Below are 21,647 nucleotides of genomic sequence, written 5' to 3'. Positions count from 1 at the left end.
CTGAGCACGGCCTAGTGTGAGAGTGTGAAAGCCCCACAGGCCACAGACAGAGAGAGGTGCACACCCTCAGGCAGGCTTTTCCTCCGGGATCTCAGGATGGGCTCCCAGGGAAAGTCAGGGAGAATCCTGAGAATGCTTCCCTGTGGAGATTGCTGGTAAATGCAGGATACAGCAGTCACTACTGAGATCTGCCCACACCTGTTTTCCTATTTTCTTTACAGAACAGAAATCTTAATAAATCTTGATTAATTAAAAGGCAACAAAAATCATTGCCTGTAGGCACTGGAGAAAACCCTCGTCAGCTGGGAGAAGGGACCAGGGGGAAAAAAGCAAAAACTACTTATGAAAGAGGGACAGGAATACATGCTATAGCCACCAGCTTCTGGGAAATGGATGGAAAAACTTGAAAAAGCCACACCCCCGGGAACCAGATTCACAGTGACTCTCCAGAGCAAAGGCTTAGTCATAACATCAGACAGGGTATCACCTGTGCCTCTCACATCGTGCTAACAAGCACTGAGCGCACATAAAGGAAAATAGAACTGAGTGCCATGAAAGAAAAAATATCCTCTCCGCTATGCAGTGCACAGTGAAAATACAAAGCTCAACATGTAGACCTAGAGCCAAAATTGGAGCCGGCATTGAGAAAAAATGCTGTGGTTTATTAGCTCACACACTAACTGCATTTTACTGGTGGAACGTGAAGCCCCTGGTGCACTGAGGGCAACAAAAGAAACAACACATATCAAACCAAGCCCAACTCCCGGCTAGATTAACACAAACCACTCCACATTGAAAACCTAGCAGACAAAGTTGTACTCACCTTACAGCATTAAAACATTTTCTTAAATATACAATATGTCTGACTTTCAAAAACAACAGAAACAACAGGTTAAGGTACATGCCAGAAGGTAAGAAAAAGCAAGAGGTAAAGCAATAGTCAGAACCAGACTCCCCTGATGAGACACAAACTTTTGCAGACTTTTCCTCCATTAATCTCTTCAGACTCTATAGGTAAAGGAAGATCCAGCTCTGTCAGTAAAAACAACATAAAAGTCAAATAGAGAATTTCAGTAAAGAAATAAAAGATATAAGAAGAATCAAATTAAAATGCCAACAATCCAAAACACAGTAACAGAGATGAAAAATGACTTAAACAGGCTCATCAGTGTACTCAACATAGCCAAGGAAACTGTCAATAAACTGAAAAAGTTGAATAGAAACTACTCAACTAAAAAAAGTGAAAGATGAGAAAAAGAAAACAACAATAGCAATGACAAAACAATAGAACATCAAGGGCTATGGAACAACATTAAAAGATCCACTCATCAGAACCTCATAAAAGGAAGAGAGATTGTGAAAGAGGAAATATTAAGAAAGATTTCCCAAGATTTTTCCAAAGTTAGTGACAGACACCAAACCACACCAGCTCACAGAGAGCAAACAGCATAAAAAGCAAACAAGCCACAACTAGGCAAATGATATTCAAACTGCTGCAAACTGAAGACAAAGAGAAAATCTTGAAGACAGATAGAGAAAAAGGCACATTACCTACAGAGGAAAATAAAATTAATTACATCAGACTTATCATTAGTAACCATGCAAGCAAGAAGTCAATGTAACATCTTCAAAGTCTGGGAGAAATAAACTGCCAAACCATCATTCTATACTCAATGAAAATAAATTTCAAAAGTGAAGAAGAAATAATTCTTTCTCAGATAAATATAAACTGAGGTAATTAATTGCCAACTGACATACTTTATAAGCAACATTACAAAAAAACTTCAAGCAGAAACATGGAAATACACAAGAAAATAAATAGTATAAGGAATGGAATAAATGGAGATGAAATAATTTTTTCTTACTTTAAATTTCCTTGAAAGATAACTAACGTTTAAAGTAAATAGTAAAAGTGAATTACATATTTATAGTATGTATAATATAAAAGTTAAATATACAAGAACAAAGTTATAAGAAGTAGACGGGAGGAATTGGGAATATAGTGATATAAGATTTTCTAATTATATGGTAAATTGTATAATATTATTTGGGGGTAGAATAGCATTATTTTAAATATATAATGCAATTTTTAAAAAGAAGTATAAGTCAATAGAAGACATAAAATTTTTAAAATGCTCAAATGAGTCCAAGGAAGGAAGAAATAAAAGAAAAATAAAGACAAATGGAACCCATAGAAAACATATACAAAGATGATAGGTTTAATTAGGTATATCAATAATCACTTTAAAAATAATGATTTCAATATGCTATTTAAAAGACAGATTATTAGATTGGATTATTTTTAAAAAGAAATCTCATCTATCTTATCTATATCTATCTGTTATCTATCTATCTACATAGTCTACAAGAAACACACTTTAAAGATAGAAAGTAAGAGACAAAAATAAACAGAATTGGCAGGAGTTATAGAGAGAAAACTGCAAGTAAATCTTAGAAATAAGAGAAAGCAAGACAAGCTAGACCCTAGAATAGCATGCGACTATCACTTGTATCACTTCTTTGCTAAAATTATTTAACAGATTGCTAAATTCCATGTAAAATGTAGAAAATTAGAAAAAGCATCGTTCTTATCATCATTTTTGCCAAAGAAAAACCTGAAAACTGTCAAAATTTGCAATTCATTTTTAATCCATCAGAAAGCCAAGGTCACAGGGCAACGAGTTAACTTGAAAGCTAAAGCAAGACATGAACCTTCAAATAGAAACAGGATGTAATCACTTACTTACCTGAGGCAGACACTGCTAGACACCCGAAGTAATAATTCAGCTAATGATTTTAATGAATTGTTTGATGTGATGCATGGGCTAGTAAGAGAATATAGAATCCCTAGGTTCTGTAAACACAAGAGGTATGTATAGCCATTTGAAGGCTCTCCTTCATGATTCTAACTGAACGCTCACCAAAAAATAAATACAAAAATAAATGGGAGAATGAAGAGTGCAGAAAAAAAATCCCTCATGGCACAGGCCTTGGGTAGGGGAATAGAAGTAGTTATGAGAAAGGCACAAATACCTGTCTGCATCCCTTATCGCTCTTACAGTACAAAGATTGAACTATACTGGAAGGGAAAAAATAAATGAATAAAACTCTTGACATTATCAAATTATAGAAAGCCTAGTACAGGTGGAAGTAGAGAGTGAAAAACCATCTTCTATCATAAAAGAAGTAAAGAAATAAGTGCTGGACCCAGACATAAAGCTGAGAGTACAAAAGGATCATTGAGAAGGCACAAACCCCACGAACCATGGATACAGCATATTCCTAATACTAAGGCAATAGTTTCCACCACACCACCACATCAAACTAACAAAAATGAAGTAACAAGTAACACTGATCTATTGCTGGCATAAAGCAAAAAGGATGTACGTTTGCTTTTTTCTCTGGGATACATCATAAAAGAAATACCTAAAACTGAAAGTTGAGCAGACTTAGAGAAAAATCATCTGGCAAACCAGGGCCTGCCCCACTGAAGAATGTGCTAAAAGAGTAGCACAGTGAAAGTAACCATAGCAACAACAAATTTCAACCCAGTTCAGCTCATGAATAGACTTGGCCCCTTACACAAAAGGTCTAGCATAAGGAGAGACTTGCCAGTTTTTAGGTATAAAAATGACTTATCTTATTTTCTACTGAACTATACAAGATGTCCAACTTTCAGCAAAAAAGTATGAGCATAAAAACAATCAAGGGAAAAAAATACAATATCAGGAGATTAAGAAAGCAACATACCAAAAGAGATATGACATCCATGTTAGAAATATCAAAAAGGAAATTTAAATAACTAAGATTTATTTGTTAAGAGCCCTAAGGAAAAAGTATTACACAACAAAACACAGGTGGGTTACATAAGCCTAGAGATAAAACTCTAAAGAATGAACCAAAGGAAATTCTAGAAGTTAAAGAAAGTATTTTATAGCATCATTAGTAGACTTGGAGCAGATGAGGAAAGAATCAGTGAAATTGAGTATCCAGCAACAGAAATGACACAAATAGAAACACAAAAAAATAGAAAAAAAAAAATGAAAGTACAGACCATCCAAAAGTGGTGGGACAATATATCAAATGGTATAACATACGTGTAATTGGAATCTAAGTAGGACAAGACAGTGAAGAAATATTTGATGAAATAATCAAACGTTTTCCAAAATTATGACCAAACCATAGATCTAAAATGCTCAGAGAATAAGCGAATAAAGAACAAAATAAAAACATGCTTAAATGGAAAACATCTACACATATTATTTTCAAACTACTGAAAAGTCAATACACGTAAAATCTAGAAAGCAGTCATAGAAAATAAAACATGACTGACAGATAAACAAGGAAAAGAATTACAGCTCACTCACCTTCAGGAACTATGCAAGCCAGAGGAAAATGGAGCGACATCTCTAAAGTGTCAAAATGGCGAAAATGTTAACTCAGAATTCTATAACTAGCCAAAATGTCTTTTAAGTCAGAAAGAAAAGTAAACATTTCCACAGTAAAACAAAAGTGAAAGACTTCATTGCTCTTAGACCTGTGGCTACAAGAAATATGCAAGCATGTTCTTCAATCAACAACAATTACAATACCACAGATAATTTAGATCTGTACAAACTGATGTATGATGCTATAAATAAAATAAATGAAGATAAATAGAAATTTTATTTTGTTCTTATTTTAACAACCCTAAAAAACAACTGACAGTCTAAAGCCAAGAAAGTAGCAACGTATTTTGTGATTATAACATCTGTAAAAGCAAAAATGTATGACAAAAATAGCATAAAGGATGAGATATAAGAATCGAGAGTATATTTTTAAAAGATATGTTACACAACAAATAAGATGGCATAATTTTTGAAGGTATACTCTAATTACCTAAATTTTAAACCCCAGGTAAATTTTTAAAGCAATTTCAAAAGGGTATATAAATATTAAGCCAATAATGGATATAAAATTGAATCATAAATATAAGCAATCTAAACAAAGGCAAAAAGGGGGAAAAGAAAACAAAGTACGATAAAAAATTAGAAGAAGATGTTAACAAGATTTTAATTTACCATATATCTTATTAAGCTATAACAAGGTAGAAGATTGTAATACAATTCATCAATAATTATATTAAATAAAAATGGTATAAGCAATTTATTTAAAAAGAGACTGATGGAATGAACTGACAAAAGACCAACTGTCTGCAACTAACACATTTTAAATATAAATACAAAAATAGGTTAAAAATATAAGCAAAGAAAGATAGATACCATGTAAACAGTAACCAGAAGAAAGCTGGAGAAGCTATATTAATATTTAAGAATATTAACAAAGATGAAGAGGAACACTATGTAATCACAGAGAGGTTCATTATCAAAGAAATATAAATGTCCTAAATGTTTGTATACCTAAAAAGAAGATTTTAATACAGATTAAGCAAAAATTGATAGATGTGAAATGAGAAACCAACAAACCCACACATATCAGTGGAGATTCTGACACTTATATGTCAGAATATAAGTATACTTATATATACTTGTTGTGATACTTATAAAATCAAGTAGACAGAAAATCAATAAGAATATAGATAGAGGAAGATAGATCAGAGGGCCAGAACAGCACTGACAATCAACTGGAACTAACTGATATTTACAGAACATTACATCCTCCAAAAAGCAGAATACAATTTTTTTTCAAGGTCACATGGAACATTCCCCAACTTACACCATAATCTGGGCACAAAAAAAGCAAATCTTAACAAATTTTAAGAAATTTAAATTGTACAAAATATGTTCATGTATTATAGAATTAAGAAGAAATCAAGATATCTTCAAATATTTGAAAATTAAATAGTATGTTTCTAGCCAATGGCTCAAAGAGCAAATTACAAGGAAGATTAGAAAATGGTTTAAAATGAATGGAAATGAAAATAAAATATGTCAAAATGCATGCTGTGTGAAATGCTGCTGAAACAGTGGTTGGAGAAAATTTTATAGCATTGAGTCTTCATATTATAAAGGAAAAGGTCTCAAATCAATGATTAGGGTACCTTAAGAAATTTTAAAAATCAAATTAAGTTGAAAATAAGCAGGAGAAAGTAAACAATAATAATATTACCACAAATTGGTGAAATTGAGAACTTCCTTTCTTCCCTACAATAGAGATAATAAAACCAAAAGCTGGACCTTTGAAAAAAAGTAATTACATTGATAAACCTCTACCCAGACTGACCAAAAATAAAGAAAACATAAATGTAAAGTATCAGAAATGAAAGAAGCACATCATGGCAAATTCTACAGACCAACTAAAAAGGATAACAAACTACTACAAACTCTATGCTCATGAATTTGATATGTTAAATGAACTGGAAAAGTCCTTTGAAATACTAAACTTGTTCAAGAAGATACAGACATCCTGGATAGTAAAATATTTATTAAAGAAATGAAATTGGCTGGGAATGGTGGTTTGCACCTGAAGTCCCAGCAATTTGGGAGGCCAAGGTGGGAGGATCACTTGAGCCCAGGGGTTTGAGACCAGCCTGGTCCACACAGCGAGACTCCATTGCTACAAATAATAAAAATATTAGCTGGGTGTGGCGGCATGTGCCTGTGGTCCCAGTCACTGCAGAGGCTGAGGTGGGAGGATGCTTGGGCCTGGGAGTTTGAGGCTACTGTGAACCGTGTTTGCACCACCACACTCTAGCCTGGGTGACAGCAGGACTCTGTTTTTAAAAAGAAAAAAAAAAAAAAAGATAGAAAAGAAAAGAAAAAACATGTAAATGTATAGGAAAGACATTCAGCAAAGAAAATTTCACAGACTGTTAGTTTTACTGTTGAATTCTATCACATATTTAAGAAGTAAAAAGTAAAAATCCTATGAAAATATTTCAGAATATATAAAATAAGGGTCTTTTCTCAACTATTTTATTAACTCATTTGGTATTGTGTTACCAAGATACCAAATGAGACAATGACAGTACAAGAAAAAGAAAACTAAAGAATAGTATCCCGCATGAGCATTAATGCAAAAATTGTCGACAACATACTAGCGAACCAATTTCAACAATTCATAAAAAGGATAATACATCATCACCAAGTATGACTTATGAATGTAAGTCTGGATCAACATGCAAAATTTGATCAATGTAATTCACCTTATTAACAGAAAAGCCAATAGATCTACAGATATAGAAAAAGCCTTTGACAACATGCACATCCATTTGTGATAAAAACTTTAAGCATATTGGGAATAAAAGGGAACTTCCTCAGCTTCCTAAAGAACATCTGCAAAATAACCTACACTTAATGTCATACACAATGATGAAGTATTAAATGCTTTTCTCTGAAAATAATAACATCCAAGGATATCTGTTCTCACCATTTCAATTTGTTTTTGTTTTTGTTTTTTTAAAACAGGGTCTCGCCCTGTTGCCCAGGCTGTAATGCAGTACTGTGATCATGGCTCACTGCAGCCTCGACCTCCCAGGCTCAAGGGATCCTCTCATCTCAACCTCCCATGTAGCTGGGACCAAAAGTTTGTGACACTACATCCAGCTAATATTTTTATTTTTTGTAGAGACAGGGTCTCACTTTGTTGCCCAACCTGGTCTCAATCTCCTCGGCTCAAATGATGCTCCCACCCTCCGCCTCCCAAAGTGGTCAGATTGTAGATGTGAACTACCATGCACAGCCCCCCATTTTTTTTTTAACTGAATATCTTGGTCGGTAAAATAAAGCAAGAAAAAGAAATAAGAGGCATATAGTTTCACAAAAGAAGAACTAAAACTGTTTCTGTGTGTAGAACTAACAAGGGGCTTTACCAAGGTCCCAGGAAACAATATCAATGTGCCAATATTCTATATATAATTTCACACATGGTTGACAAGCTGAATCTAGAATTTATATGGAAAAGAAACTAGAATTGTCAAAAGTTATTCAGAAAAAGAAGAGTTAGTGTACTCCTGCTACCTGATATTATAAAGTTGTGGATATAAAGATGGTATTATTGAAGAAAAGATGGAACAGAAGAGAGTACCCAGAATTATACCACGCATCTATTGTGAGTTTATCTTTAACAAAGGTAGAAAGACAATTTACTGAAGAAAGAATTGTGCTTTCAACAAATCATGCTGGAATAATTGAATATCTATGTCGAAGTAATTAAAAAGAAAGAAACTCTGAACCATGGTTTACACCCCATTGAAAAATTATCTTAAAATTGTCATAGACCTAAATGCAAAATCTATGAAACTTCTAGAAGGAGACATAGTAGACAATCGACATAACCTTGAATTCTGCGAAGTGTTGTTAGATACTATGACAAAAAACACAACTGAATAAACAATATATAAATTGAATTTTATCAAAATTAAAAACTTCTGATCTTCAAAAGACACTTTTTAAAAAGCAGTCTTTTGCTCTGTCACCCAGGCTGGAGTACAGTGGTGCAACCACAACTCACTGCAGCCTCAATCCCCTGGGTTCAAGTGATGCTTCCACTTCAGAAAAAGACACTCTTAAAAGGATGAAAACAATAAGATATCAGTTTGAAAAAATATATTTTTAGTTCACACATCTGATAAAGGATTTGTTACCAGACTATATAAAGAACTCACCAAACTCAACAAACATATAAATATGTAACAGACAAATACTTTGAACAGGGGCTCCACCAAAGAGAATATATAGATTACAGGTAGCACATGCACAGATGGGCCACATAGCTAATCATTAAGCAAAGCAAATTAAAAACAAAACGAAATACCAGTGAAAAGCTGTTTAATTGCAAAAAAGAAGAGAGAGGGAGACAGGAAGGAAGGAAGGAAGGAAGGAAGGAAGGAAGGAAGGAAGGAAGGAGGGAGGGAGGGAGGGAGGGAGGGAGGGAGGGAGGGAGGGAGGGAGGAAGGAAGGAAAAGAGAGAGAGAGGGAGGGAAGGAGGGAGGGAGGGAGGAAAGAAGGAAGGAAGGAAAAGAGAGAGAGAGAGAGGGATGGAGGGAGGGAGAGAGGGAGGGAAGGAGGGAGGGAGGGAGGGAGGGAGGGAGGAAGGAAGGAAGGAAGGAAGGAGGGAGGGAGGGAGGGAGGGAGGGAGAGAAGGAAGGAAGGGAGAGAAGGAAGGAAGGAAGGAAGGAAGGAAGGAAGGAAGGAAGGGAGGAGAGAGGGAAGAATGAAAGGAGGGAGGGAAGGAAGGAGGGAGTGAGGGAAAGAAGGAAAAAAGGAATGAGGGAGGGATAGAAGGAAAGAAGGAAGGAAGGGAGAAAGGGAGGGAGGGAAGGAGGAGGAAGGAAGAAAGGAGAGAGAGAAGGAGAGAAGGAAGGAAGGAAGGAAGGAAGGAAGGAAGGAGGGAGGGAGGGAGGGAGGGAGGGAGGGAGGGAAGGAACGAGGGAAGGAAGGGAAAGGAGACAGGGAAGGAAGGAGGGAGGGAGGGAGGGAAGGAAGGAAGAAAGGAAGGAGGTTGGGAAGGGAGGAGGGAAGTAAGAAAGGAAGGAGGGAGGGTGAGAGGGAGTGAGGAAAGAAAGGAGGAAGGAGGGAGGGAAGAAAGGAAGGAAGGAAGGAAAGAAGGAAGGAAGGAAAGAAGGAAGGAAGGAAAGGAGGGGGTAAGGAGGGAAGGAAGAAAGGAAGGAAGGAAGGAAAGAAGGAAGGAAGGAAAGAAGGAGGGGGTAAGGAGGGAAGGAAGAAAGGAAGGAAGAAAAGAGGGAGGGAGCAAGAAAAGGAGGGAGGGAAGGAAGGAAAGATGGAAGGAAGGAGGGAGGGAGGGAAGGAAGGAGGGAAGGAAAGAGAGGAGGGAGGGAAGGAAGGAAAGAAGGAAGGAATAAGGAAAGAGAGAAGGAAGGAGGGAGGGAAGGAAGGATGGAAGGAAGGAAGTTAGGAAGTAAGAAGGGAAGCAAGGAAAGGAGAGAGGGTAGGAGGGAGAGAGGGATAGAAGGAGAGAAGGAGGGAGGGAGGGAGAGGAGGAAGGAAAGATGGAGGAAAGGAAGGAAGAAAGAAAACAGGGAGTGAATGAGGAAAGGAGGAAGGAGGGAAGGAAGGAGGGAGAGAAAGAACAATGGAAGGAAGAGAGGAAGGAAGGGAGGAAGGAAGGAAGGAAGGAAGGAGAGGGACAGTGAGAGAGGGAGAAAGGGAGACATGATGGGAGGGAGGGAGAAAGAGAATGAAGGAAGGACGGAGGGAAGGGAAGAGGGAGGGAAGGAAAGGAGGAAGCAAGAAAGGAAAGAGAGGGGGAAATGGGGGAAGGAGGGAGAGAAGAAAGAAGGGAGGGAGGGAGGGAAGGAAGGAAGGAAGGAAAGGAAGGAGAGAGGGAGAAAGATGATGGGAGGGAGAGAGGAAGAGAAGGAAGGAAGGAAGGAAGGAAGGAAGGAAGGAAGGAAGGAAGGAAGGAGGAAAGAAGGGAAGGAAATGACAATACTATTACTTTGGTAATAGCGCCAAAGATGTCCACATACTAATCCAAAAACCTGTATTTTGCATTTGACGGTATGTGATTTTGTGATTCTGTTTTACTGCTGAAGCAGAGTATAATTCCATCTCTTAACTTGTGTTTAGTCATATGACTTGCTTCAGCCAATGAAAAGATGGTGGGTCTAAAGTGATCAAAGGCTTAAGAAGCAGCTTCTTGAGTCCCTTGCCCTCTTGCGCCTCTGCAGTCACCACGAGAAGAGCTTGCTCCAACTAACCTACTGGCCTCCCATCTCCAGAAGGCTAGCAGGGATAACAGATGCACAGAGCAGAATTTAATCCAGATTAGCCAATCCATAGACCCATGAGAAAAAGTGAGTGTTTTAAACAATTTTGTTTGGGTATATTTTGCTGCACCGCATATTTGTTGTTAATCAGTAAAGGCAAGGAAATAACACTTCCTGGGAAGTAAGATTTAGGGTGGAACACTCCACTGTGTCTGAGTTAGAAATACCTACCTTAGAATTCTGGCTCCACTTGCTATTTGGTCTTAAGCAAGTTTTTAAAATTATTTTATCCGTTGTTTGTCAGTTAAAATTGGACACTATCATAGAATTATGTATTATGTTTTACATATCTTATGTGTAAGAGCCCAGTCTGCTATAGGCGAGATTTATGTTTAAGATTTCATGTAGAATAGAGTGGGATCTTATACATAAGATATATTGCTTTATATTGGCAGGATTTCAAAGGACAGGAGAGTCCTTTGGATTTATTAATACTATCGATGAATAAGGAAAAGAAGGAGAACCAGGAGTTTGTTGGCTTAACTTCAAATTGGATTTCTGATTAGCTTCCAGTAGGGTCAGAACATATCTTTGTCAACGCGGGGTAATGTGAAATCATTCATGTATCAGTTATTTTTAAAAAGCAAGTTATCAAAGCAAGTATAAATCAAGAGTGGCAGCTCCTCCCATGGAGCTGAATGTGTTGACTTGCGGTAGCCACCGCCCCATAGCACGACACTTTGCTTTCTTACTCTCGTGCTGCCATTAAGCACGTTGAAAACTCTGACAACTTAATGAGGCATTTCCCAAAATGTGATCTATGGAATAATGCTTTCTTCAAATGTTACTAGATGAATCATGGGGAAAATTCCATATTCAAAGTTGTTTTAAAATTTGGGGGCTAAATAAAATTCCATCTTTACTACATCTCCAGATGTTTGTGCATCTCCAGAAGAGCAAGATAAAGAAAGACACCGTATACAGTGTACAGCATTACCCACACTCACTGACCACAAACACGTATTCACTAAGGGGCATCTTGTGGCACTGCATCTTAGAGAACATTTCTAGGTAAATGCTGAGTTTCTGAAAGTATCAGGGTGGGACATTCAATAGTGCCTGAGATTAATAGTGGCTGATTTTCTCAATAGCCATAAAACACAAGAGCATTCCTAAGAAGAGATAAATTTGGCCTGGTGCCACCATTATGGAAATAAACAGTAGCCCATGCCATTATTATTTAATGAGAAATCATAATAAATCTGATGAAGATTAAGCAGGGTCTTTAAGCATTTTGAGTATAATAACATGTATAATGTATTCGGCATCCCTTAGGATCAAAACACATACAAGAGACTTACTTATTTTATCTCTTCTATTCTTCCTCTGACAATCCTGAGAAGTAGAAACTGTTGTTTCCATTTTGCAGACAAGGAAGCTCAACCAGAAAGTTTATAACATTTTCCTGAGGCTATACTTAGTAAATGACAAAGGGTGGGCAGTAGCAATTTCATTAACAATGTCTTCACTCATTATGTCCCAAGCCGTGTGTGTAAACCCATTTCAGTGCAGTTGTGCAGAAGCTTCTCACACTTCCCCATTAGCTAATTGTGATGCCTCCAAACAAACACATATATGCCACACACTCACAAAAAACAAATTGTGCCTAACAAAGCTCAAAAGTAAGTCTTGAAATGATCAACTTACTTTCAGGTTACTTACCTGCATCTCAGAACAAGTCACAGTAATATTTATATAAATACAAAATATCCAGCACCCAATTGGATAAAATTTACCATATCTTTCATAGAACCAAAATTAGCAGGCATGCAAAGAAGCACGAAAATATAACCCATAACTAGAAAAATTAATAGAAATGCAGAAATGACAAAGATGATAGAATTAGTATGTAGGACATCAAAAAACTTACATAATTATATTTTATATGTCCAAGGAGGAAGAGGAATGTTTCTATGTGTAAAATAAGTACCTAAAATATTAAAATAATTCAAATCAAACTTCTAGGAATAAAAAAATGCAATGTTTAAAATGAAAACTAACACTGGATGAAATTAAAACATACTAAACACTTTAGAACAAGACAAAATTATGCCTAAAGATACAGAAATAGAAACTCTCCAAAGTGAAGCACTAAGAGCAAAAAGATTGAAAAAAACAACGGAAAACAATCAACTGTGGGGCAACCTTAAGTAGCATAAACGTGTATATTTGGAGTCTATGGACAAAAAGGAAAAAGAAGAAAAACTATTTAAATAAATAACGGTTGGAATTTTTTCAAACTGATGAAAATCATAAATCCACAGGTCCAAGAATCTCAATAACTCCAAATCCAAGAACATGAAGAAAACTATACCAAAACACATCATAAAATCAGTGGCAAGGATAAAATCTTATAAAAGCAGTAATATGGTTTGCATTTGTGGCCCCACCCAAATCTCATGTGGAATTGTAATCCCCATTGTTGGAGGTGAGGCCCGGTGAGAGGTGATTGGATCATGGAGGCAGATTTTCCCCTGGCTGTTCTCATGAGATCTGGTTTTTTGAAAGTGTATGGTACCTCCCTCCTCTCTCTTTCTCCTGCTCCAGCCACAAAAGATGTGCCTCCTTCTGCCATGATTGTAAGTTTCCTGAGGCCTCCCCAGCCATGCTTCTTGTATAGCCTGTGGAACTGTGAGTCAATTAAACCTCTTTCCTTTATAAATTAACCAGTCTTATGTAGTTCATTACAGCAACGCAAGAATGTACTAATACAAGCAGCCAGACACATTATGAACAGAACAGGTGTGAGAATGATAGATGGTTTCTCATTGGAATTAAGGCGTGCCAGAAGGTAGTGGAACACCATCTTCAAAGTAATAGATTAAAAAGTCAATCTAGAATACAATACCTAGTAAAAAAAATTTTTAAATAAAGAGGGTTTGGAGATGGAAAACCTGAAAAAATGTATCACTCTTAGACCTGCACCCAAGAAATGTTAAATGAAGACCTTCAGATTGAAAGGAAAATAGAAACAGATCTCCAAGAAATAATAAAGAGCAATAGAAATGTTCAATGCATACATAAATACCAAAAGCTATTTTTCTTATATATTGTTAATAAATCTTATTGAGTGAGACTTAGCTATTTAAAGCAAATATAACAAAAAAAGAAATAGACTACTGACACAAGCAACATGTTTGAGACTCAAAATTGTGCTAGGTATAAGAAGCCAGATCTCCCTCCAAATTGCCTGTTTCCATTTATATGAAATTTTCATGAACATACACAGAAAATTGCTGCTGAACATAAAAACAAAATATTAGCACACTGGATCCAACAATGTATAGAAAGAATTATTTGCCACAATCAAGTGGGATTTGTCCTAGGCGTTCAAGGCTGGTTTAACATTCAAAAATCTATTAATATAACCAATTGCTTTCAAAGGCTAAAGAAGAACAATTATATGATCAGTAAAAGAAAGCATTTGACAGGATTCAACATGCATTCATGATATGAACTCTCAGTAAACTAGAATACAGGAAACTTTGTTCCCCTGATAAAGAACCACTACAGGAAAGCCACAGCTAAGACTATACTTAATGGTGAAAAACTGGATGCTTTCTGCCTAAGTTTGGGAACAAAACAAGGATGTTGCCTCTCACCACTTCAACCGACATTGTCCTAGAAGTCTTAGCTAATGCAATACGATAATAGAAGAAAATAAAAGGTATACAGATTAAGAAAGAAGAAATAAAACTACCTTTGTTTACGGATGACATGATTGTTTATGTAGCAAATCTCAAATAAATGACAAAAAAAAAAAAAAAAACCCACCTGGAACTAACAACCAATTATTGCAAGGCTGCAAAATACAAAGTTAATATTAAAATATCTATTTCTTGTACGCCAGCAATGAAGAACTGCATTTGAAATTTAAAATACAATACCTTTTACATTAGCATCAAGAAATGAAATACTTAGGTATAAACCTAACAAAATATATACAGTGGTCTGTTTAAGGAAGTCTACAAAATTCTGATGAAAGAAATTAAAGATGTAAATAAATTAAGAGATAGTTGATATACAGAGAGACTCAATTTGCTTAAGATGTCAGTTCTTCCCAACCCGATGTATAGACTCAAAGCAGTCACAGTCAAAACCACAGCAAGTTGTTTTGTGGATATCAAAAAACTAATCTTAAAGTTTATATGGCAAGATAAAAGACAATACAATATAGAAAATATCTTTATATATGGAAAGATAGAAGCCAACACAATACTGAAGAACAAAGCTAGATAACTAATACTACCTGACTTCAACCCTTCTTATAAAGCTGCAGTAGTCAAGACACTGTGATATTGGTGTCTTATTTACTTACACACAAACACTTCTAGGCCAAAATTCGTCATTTTGTCCACTTAAAATATGTGCACTTTATTATAAGTCATTATACTTTAGCAAAACTGGAAGAAAGAATATCATAAAGCATATTACCCAAATATGTGAAATGGAGACAAGCAGTTAGAAGGCCACTGAAATTAAACATATATTGTCCCTCTGACCTTGAGCAGGAAGAATATTTATATAAAAGAAAATAAAATATTTTACCCCAAAGGGTCTTTCAGTAAAGCAATAAGTTTAGACATATGTGAAAGAAACGAAATGAAAAGAAACTGCAACCCAAAATAATGAAGGACAGTAGAGCTGCAGTAGAAATAACACCACCTATAAGCCACGTGTCATCTGTGACCCAGCCCCTAGACTGGAGAAAAATACTGGATACCATTGAGATGAGGTAGAAAAGAACAGGGTCATGGAAATGCCTGTGACTTAAGGGAATTTCTTATGAGACAAATCGGCCGTGAGAATGCCAAAGATGAGAGGAAAGATACTCCTGGGACAGGGAAGTAAACTATTTTCTGAAAGTATGTTTGCCACATGATATCTAAAACGAAGGTCATTCAAATACCACTTCGATGTTGTTTAATCATTCATGTTTCTCTCTTGTTTAATTAAGGGTATCCTTGCATCCCCAATTTGATTTTTCAGCTACACTTGGTTAAATATTGGGTTTACTTCTTAGGTTGACTCATATTAGTGTCTGGCACCACTGTTGGCAAGACTATGTCAGCCTGAGCTCAGTGGCCTCAGTATCTTCCTTCAGAGAGAGGCTCCTAAAATCACTTCACATAAAATGAAATAATGAGACAGTGTAGGCCAGTGGAGAGAACAGAGTCTTAAAGGATAGACTTAGGATAGAAAGACTTAGGAAATAGAAAGAAAGAAAGAGATGGAATTCCAATTCCAACATAGTATTTATTTATTTATTTATTATTATTATACTTTAAGTTCTAGGGTACATGTGCATAACGTGCAGGTTTGTTACATATGTATACTTGTGCCATGTTGCTGTGCTGCACCCATCAACTCGTCAGCACCCATCAACTCATCATTTACATCAGGTTTAACTCCCAGTGCAATCCCTCCCTCCTCCCCCCTCCCCGTGATAGGCCCCGGTGTGTGAGGTTCCCCTTCCCGAGTCCAAGTGATCTCATTGTTCAGTTCCCACCTATGAGTGAGAACATGCAGTGTTTGGTTTTCTGTTCTTGTGATAGTTTGCTAAGAATGATGGTTTCCAGCTGCATCCATGTCCCTACAAAGGACACAAACTCATCCTTTTTTATGGCTGCATAGTATTCCATGGTGTATATGTGCCACATTTTCTTAATCCAGTCTGTCACTGATGGACATTTGGGTTGATTCCAAGTCTTTGCTATTGTGAATAGTGCCGCAATAAACATACGTGTGCATGTGTCTTTATAGCAGCATGATTTATAATCCTTTGGGTATATACCCAGTAATGGGATGGCTGGGTCATATGGTACATCTAGTTCTAGATCCTTGAGGAATCGCCATACTGTTTTCCATAATGGTTGAACTAGTTTACAATCCACCAACAATGTAAAAGTGTTCCTATTTCTCCACATCCTCTCCAGCACCTGTTGTTTCCTGACTTTTGAATGATCGCCATTCTAACTGGTGTGAGATGGTATCTCATTGTGGTTTTGATTTGCATTTCTCTGATGGCCAGTGATGATGAGCATTTTTTCATGTGTCTGTTGGCTGTATGAATGTCTACTTTTGAGAAATGTATGTTCATATCCTTTGTCCACTTTTTGATGGGGTTGTTTTTTTCTTGTAAATTTGTTTGAGTTCTTTGTAGGTTCTGGATATTAGCCCTTTGTCAGATGAGTAGATTGCAAAAATTTTTTCCTAATTCTGTAAGTTGCCTGTTCACTCTGATGGTAGTTCCTTTCACTGTGCAGAAGCTCTTTAGTTTAATTAGATCCCATTTGTCAATTTCGGCTTTTGCTGCCGTTGCTTTTGGTGTTTTAGACATGAAGTCTTTGCCCATGCCTATGTCCTGAATGGTACTACCTAGGTTTTCTTCTAGGGTTTTTATGGTATTAGGTCTAACATTTAAGTCTCTAATCCATCTTGAATTAATTTTCGTATAAGGAGTAAGGAAAGGATCCAGTTTCAGCTTTCTACTTATGGCTAGCCAATTTTCCCAGCACCATTTATTAAATAGGGAATCCTTTCCCCATTTCTTGTTTCTCTCAGGTTTGTCAAAGATCAGATGGCTGTAAATGTGTGGTATTATTTCTGAGGACTCTGTTCTGTTCCATTGGTCTATATCTCTGTTTTGGTACCAGTACCATGCTGTTTTGGTTACTGTAGCCTTGTAGTATAGTTTGAAGTCAGGTAGTGTGATGCTTCCAGCTTTGTTCTTTTGACTTAGGATTGTCTTGGCAATGCAGGCTCTTTTTTGGATCCATATGAACTTTAAAGCAGTTTTTTCCAATTCTGTGAAGAAACTCGTTGGTAGCTTGATGGGGATGGCATTGAATCTATAAATAACCTTGGGCAGTATGGCCATTTTCATGATATTGATTCTTCCTATCCATGAGCATGGTATGTTCTTCCATTTGTTTGTGTCCTCTTTTATTTCACTGAGCAGTGGTTTGTAGTTCTCCTTGAAGAGCTCCTTTACATCCCTTGTAAGTTGGATTCCTAGGTATTTTATTCTCTTTGAATCAATTGTGAATGGAAGTTCAATCATGATTTGGCTCTCTGTTTGTCTGTTACTGGTGTATAAGAATGCTTGTGATTTTTGCACATTAATTTTGTATCCTGAGACTTTGCTGAAGTTGCTTATCAGCTTAAGGAGATTTCGGGCTGAGACAATGGGGTTTTCTAAATATACAATCATGTCATCTGCAAAGAGGGACAATGTGACTTCTTCTTTTCCTAACTGAATACCCTTGATTTCTTTCTCTTGCCTGATTGCCCTAGCCAGAATTTCCAACACTATGTTGAATAGGAGCGGTGAGAGAGGGCATCCCTGTCTTGTGCCAGTTTTCAAAGGGAATTTTTCCAGTTTTTGCCCATTCAGTATGATATTGGCTGTGGGTTTGTCATAAATAGCTCTTATGATTTTGAGGTACTTTCCATCAATACCGAATTTATTGAGCATTTTTAGCATGAAGGGCTGTTGAATTTTGTCAAAAGCTTTTTTGCATCTATTGAGATAATCATGTGGTTCTTGTCTTTGGTTCTGTTTATATGCTGGATTACGTTTATTGATTTGCGAATGTTGAACCAGCCTTGCATCCCAGGGATGAAGCCCACTTGATCATGGTGGATAAGCTTTTTGATGTGCTGCTGAATCCGGTTTGCCAGTATTTTATTGAGGATTCTTGCATCGATGTTCATCAGAGATATTGGTCTAAAATTCTCTTTTTTTGTTGTGTCTCTGCCAGGCTTTGGTATCAGGATGATGTTGGCCTCATAAAATGAGTTAGGGAGAATTCCCTCTTTTTCTATTGATTGGAATAGTTTCAGAAGGAATGGTACCAACTCCTCCTTGTACCTCTGGTAGAATTCAGCTGTGAATCCATCTGGTCCTGGACTTTTTTTGGTTGGTAGGCTATTAATTATTGCCTCAATTTCAGAGCCTGCTATTGGTCTATTCAGGGATTCAACTTCTTCCTGGTTTAGTCTTGGAAGAGTGTAAGTGTCCAGGAAATTATCCATTTCTTCTAGATTTTCTAGTTTATTTGCGTAGAGGTGTTTATAGTATTCTCTGATGGTAGTTTGTATTTCTGTGGGGTCGGTGGTGATATCCCCTTTATCATTTTTTATTGCGTCTATTTGAATCTTCTCTCTTTTCTTCTTTATTAGTCTTGCTAGTGGTCTGTCAATTTTGTTGATCTTTTCAAAAAACCAACTCCTGGATTCATTGATTTTTTGGAGGGTTTTTTGTGTCTCTATCTCCTTCAGTTCTGCTCTGATCTTAGTTATTTCTTGCCTTCTGCTAACTTTTGAATGCGTTTGCTCTTGCTTCTCTAGTTCTTTTAATTGTGATGTTAGAGTGTCAATTTTAGATCTTTCCTGCTTTCTCTTGTGGGCATTTAGTGCTATAAATTTCCCTCTCCACACTGCTTTAAATGTGTCCCAGAGATTCTGGTATGTTGTATCTTTGTTCTCATTGGTTTCAAAGAACATCTTTATTTCTGCCTTCATTTCGTTATGTACCCAGTAGTCATTCAGGAGCAGGTTGTTCAGTTTCCATGTAGTTGAGCGGTTTTGATTGAGTTTCTTAGTCCTGAGTTCTAGTTTGATTGCACTGTGGTCTGAGAGACAGTTTGTTATAATTTCTATTCTTGTACATTTGCTGAGGAGTGCTTTACTTCCAATTATGTGGTCAATTTTGGAATAAGTGTGATGTCGTGCTGAGAAGAATGTATATTCTGTTGATTTGGGGTGGAGAGTTCTATAGATGTCTATTAGGTCTGCTTGCTGCAGAGATGAGTTCAATTCCTGGATATCCTTGTTAACTTTCTGTCTTGTTGATCTGTCTAATGTTGACAGTGGAGTGTTGAAGTCTTCCATTATTATTGTATGGGAGTCTAAGTCTCTTTGTAAGTCTCTAAGGACTTGCTTTATGAATCTGGGTGCTCCTGTATTGGGTGCATATATATTTAGGTTAGCTCTTCCTGTTGAATTGATCCCTTTACCATTATGTAATGGCCTTCTTTGTCTCTTTTGATCTTTGATGGTTTAAAGTCTGTTTTATCAGAGACTAGTATTGCAACCCCTGCTTTTTTTTGTTCTCCATTTGTTTGGTAGATCTTCCTCCATCCCTTTATTTTGAGCCTATGTATGTCTCTGCATGTGAGATAGGTCTCCTGAATACAGCAGACTGATGGGTCTTGACTCTTTATCCAGTTTGCCAGTCTGTGTCTTTTAATTGGACCATTTAGTCCATCTACATTAAAGGTTAATATTGTTATGTGTGAACTTGATCCTGCCATTATGATATTAACTGGTTATTTTGCTCGTTAGTTGATGCAGTTTCTTCCTAGCCTCGATGGTCTTTACATTTTGGCATGTTTTTGCAATGGCTGGTACCGCTTGTTCCTTTCCATGTTTAGTACTTCCTTCAGGGTCTCTTGTAAGGCAGGCCTGGTGGTGACAAAATCTCTAAGCATTTGCTTATCTGTAAAGGATTTTATTTCTCCTTCACATATGAAACTTAGTTTGGCTGGATATGAAATTCTGGGTTGAAAATTCTTTTCTTTAAGAATGTTGAATATTGGTCCCCACTCTCTTCTGGCTTGTAGAGTTTCTGCCAAGAGATCTGCTGTTAGTCTGATGGGCTTCCCTTTGTGAGTAACCCGACCTTTCTCTCTGGCTGCCCTTAAGACTTTTTGCTTCATTTCAACTTTGGTGAATCTGGCAATTATGTGTCTTGGAGTTGCTCTTCTCGAGGAGTATCTTTGTGGCGTTCTCTCTATTTCCTGAATTTGAATGTTGGCCTACCCTACTACATTGGGGAAGTTCTCCTGGATGATATCCTGAAGAGTGTTTTCCAAGTTGGTTCCATTTTCCCCCTCACTTTCAGGCACCCCAATCAGACGTAGATTTGGTCTTTTTACATAATCCCATACTTCCTGCAGGCTTTGTTCATTTCTTTTTCTTCTTTTTTCTTTAGGTTTCTCTTCTCGCTTCATTTCATTCATTTGATCCTCAATCGCTGATACTCTTTCTTCCAGTTGATTGAGTCGGTTACTGAAGCTTGTGCATTTGTCACGTATTTCTTGTGTCATGGTTTTCATCTCTTTCATTTCATTTATGACCTTCTCTGCATTAATTACTCTAGCTATCAATTCTTCCACTCTTTTTTCAAGATTTTTAGTTTCTTTGCGCTGGGTACGTAATTCCTCCTGTAGCTCTGAGAAGTTTGATGGACTGAAGCCTTCTTCTCTCATCTCATCAAAATTATTCTCTGTCCAGCTTTGATCCGTTGCTGGCGATGAGCTGCGCTCCTTTGCAGGGGGAGATGCACTCTTAATTTTTGAATTTCCAGCTTTTCTGCCCTGCTTTTTCCCCATCTTTGTGGTTTTATCTGCCTCTGGTCTTTGATGATGGTGACGTACTGATGGGGTTTTGGTGTAGGTGTCCTTCCTGTTTGATAGTTTTCCTTCTAACAGTCAGGACCCTCAGCTGTAGGTCTGTTGGAGATTGCTTGAGGTCCACTCCAGACCCTGTATGCCTGGGTATCAGCAGCAGAGGCTACAGAAGATAGAATATTGCTGAACAGCGAGTGTACCTGTTTGATTCTTACTTTGGAAGCTTCCTCTCAGGAGTGTACTCCACCCTGTGAGGTGTGGGGTGTCAGACTGCCCCTAGTGGGGGATGTCTCCCAGTTAGGCTACTCAGGGGTCAGGGACCCACTTGAGCAGGCAGTCTGTCCCTTCTCAGAACTCAACCTCCGTGTTGGGAGATCGACTGCTCTCTTCAAAGCTGTCAGACAGAGTCGTTTGCGTCTGCCATAGTATTTATTAACTATGATATTTGGTGTATCAGTTAGAGCTTCAGCAGAAAACAGATTCCACCTCAGATGTCTCAGACA

Source organism: Chlorocebus sabaeus, chromosome 10 (assembly GCF_047675955.1).
Source record: "Chlorocebus sabaeus isolate Y175 chromosome 10, mChlSab1.0.hap1, whole genome shotgun sequence".
Classification (NCBI taxonomy): domain Eukaryota; kingdom Metazoa; phylum Chordata; class Mammalia; order Primates; family Cercopithecidae; genus Chlorocebus; species Chlorocebus sabaeus.
The sequence above is the reverse complement of the archived record's forward strand: the minus strand, read 5'-3'. Positions refer to the sequence as shown.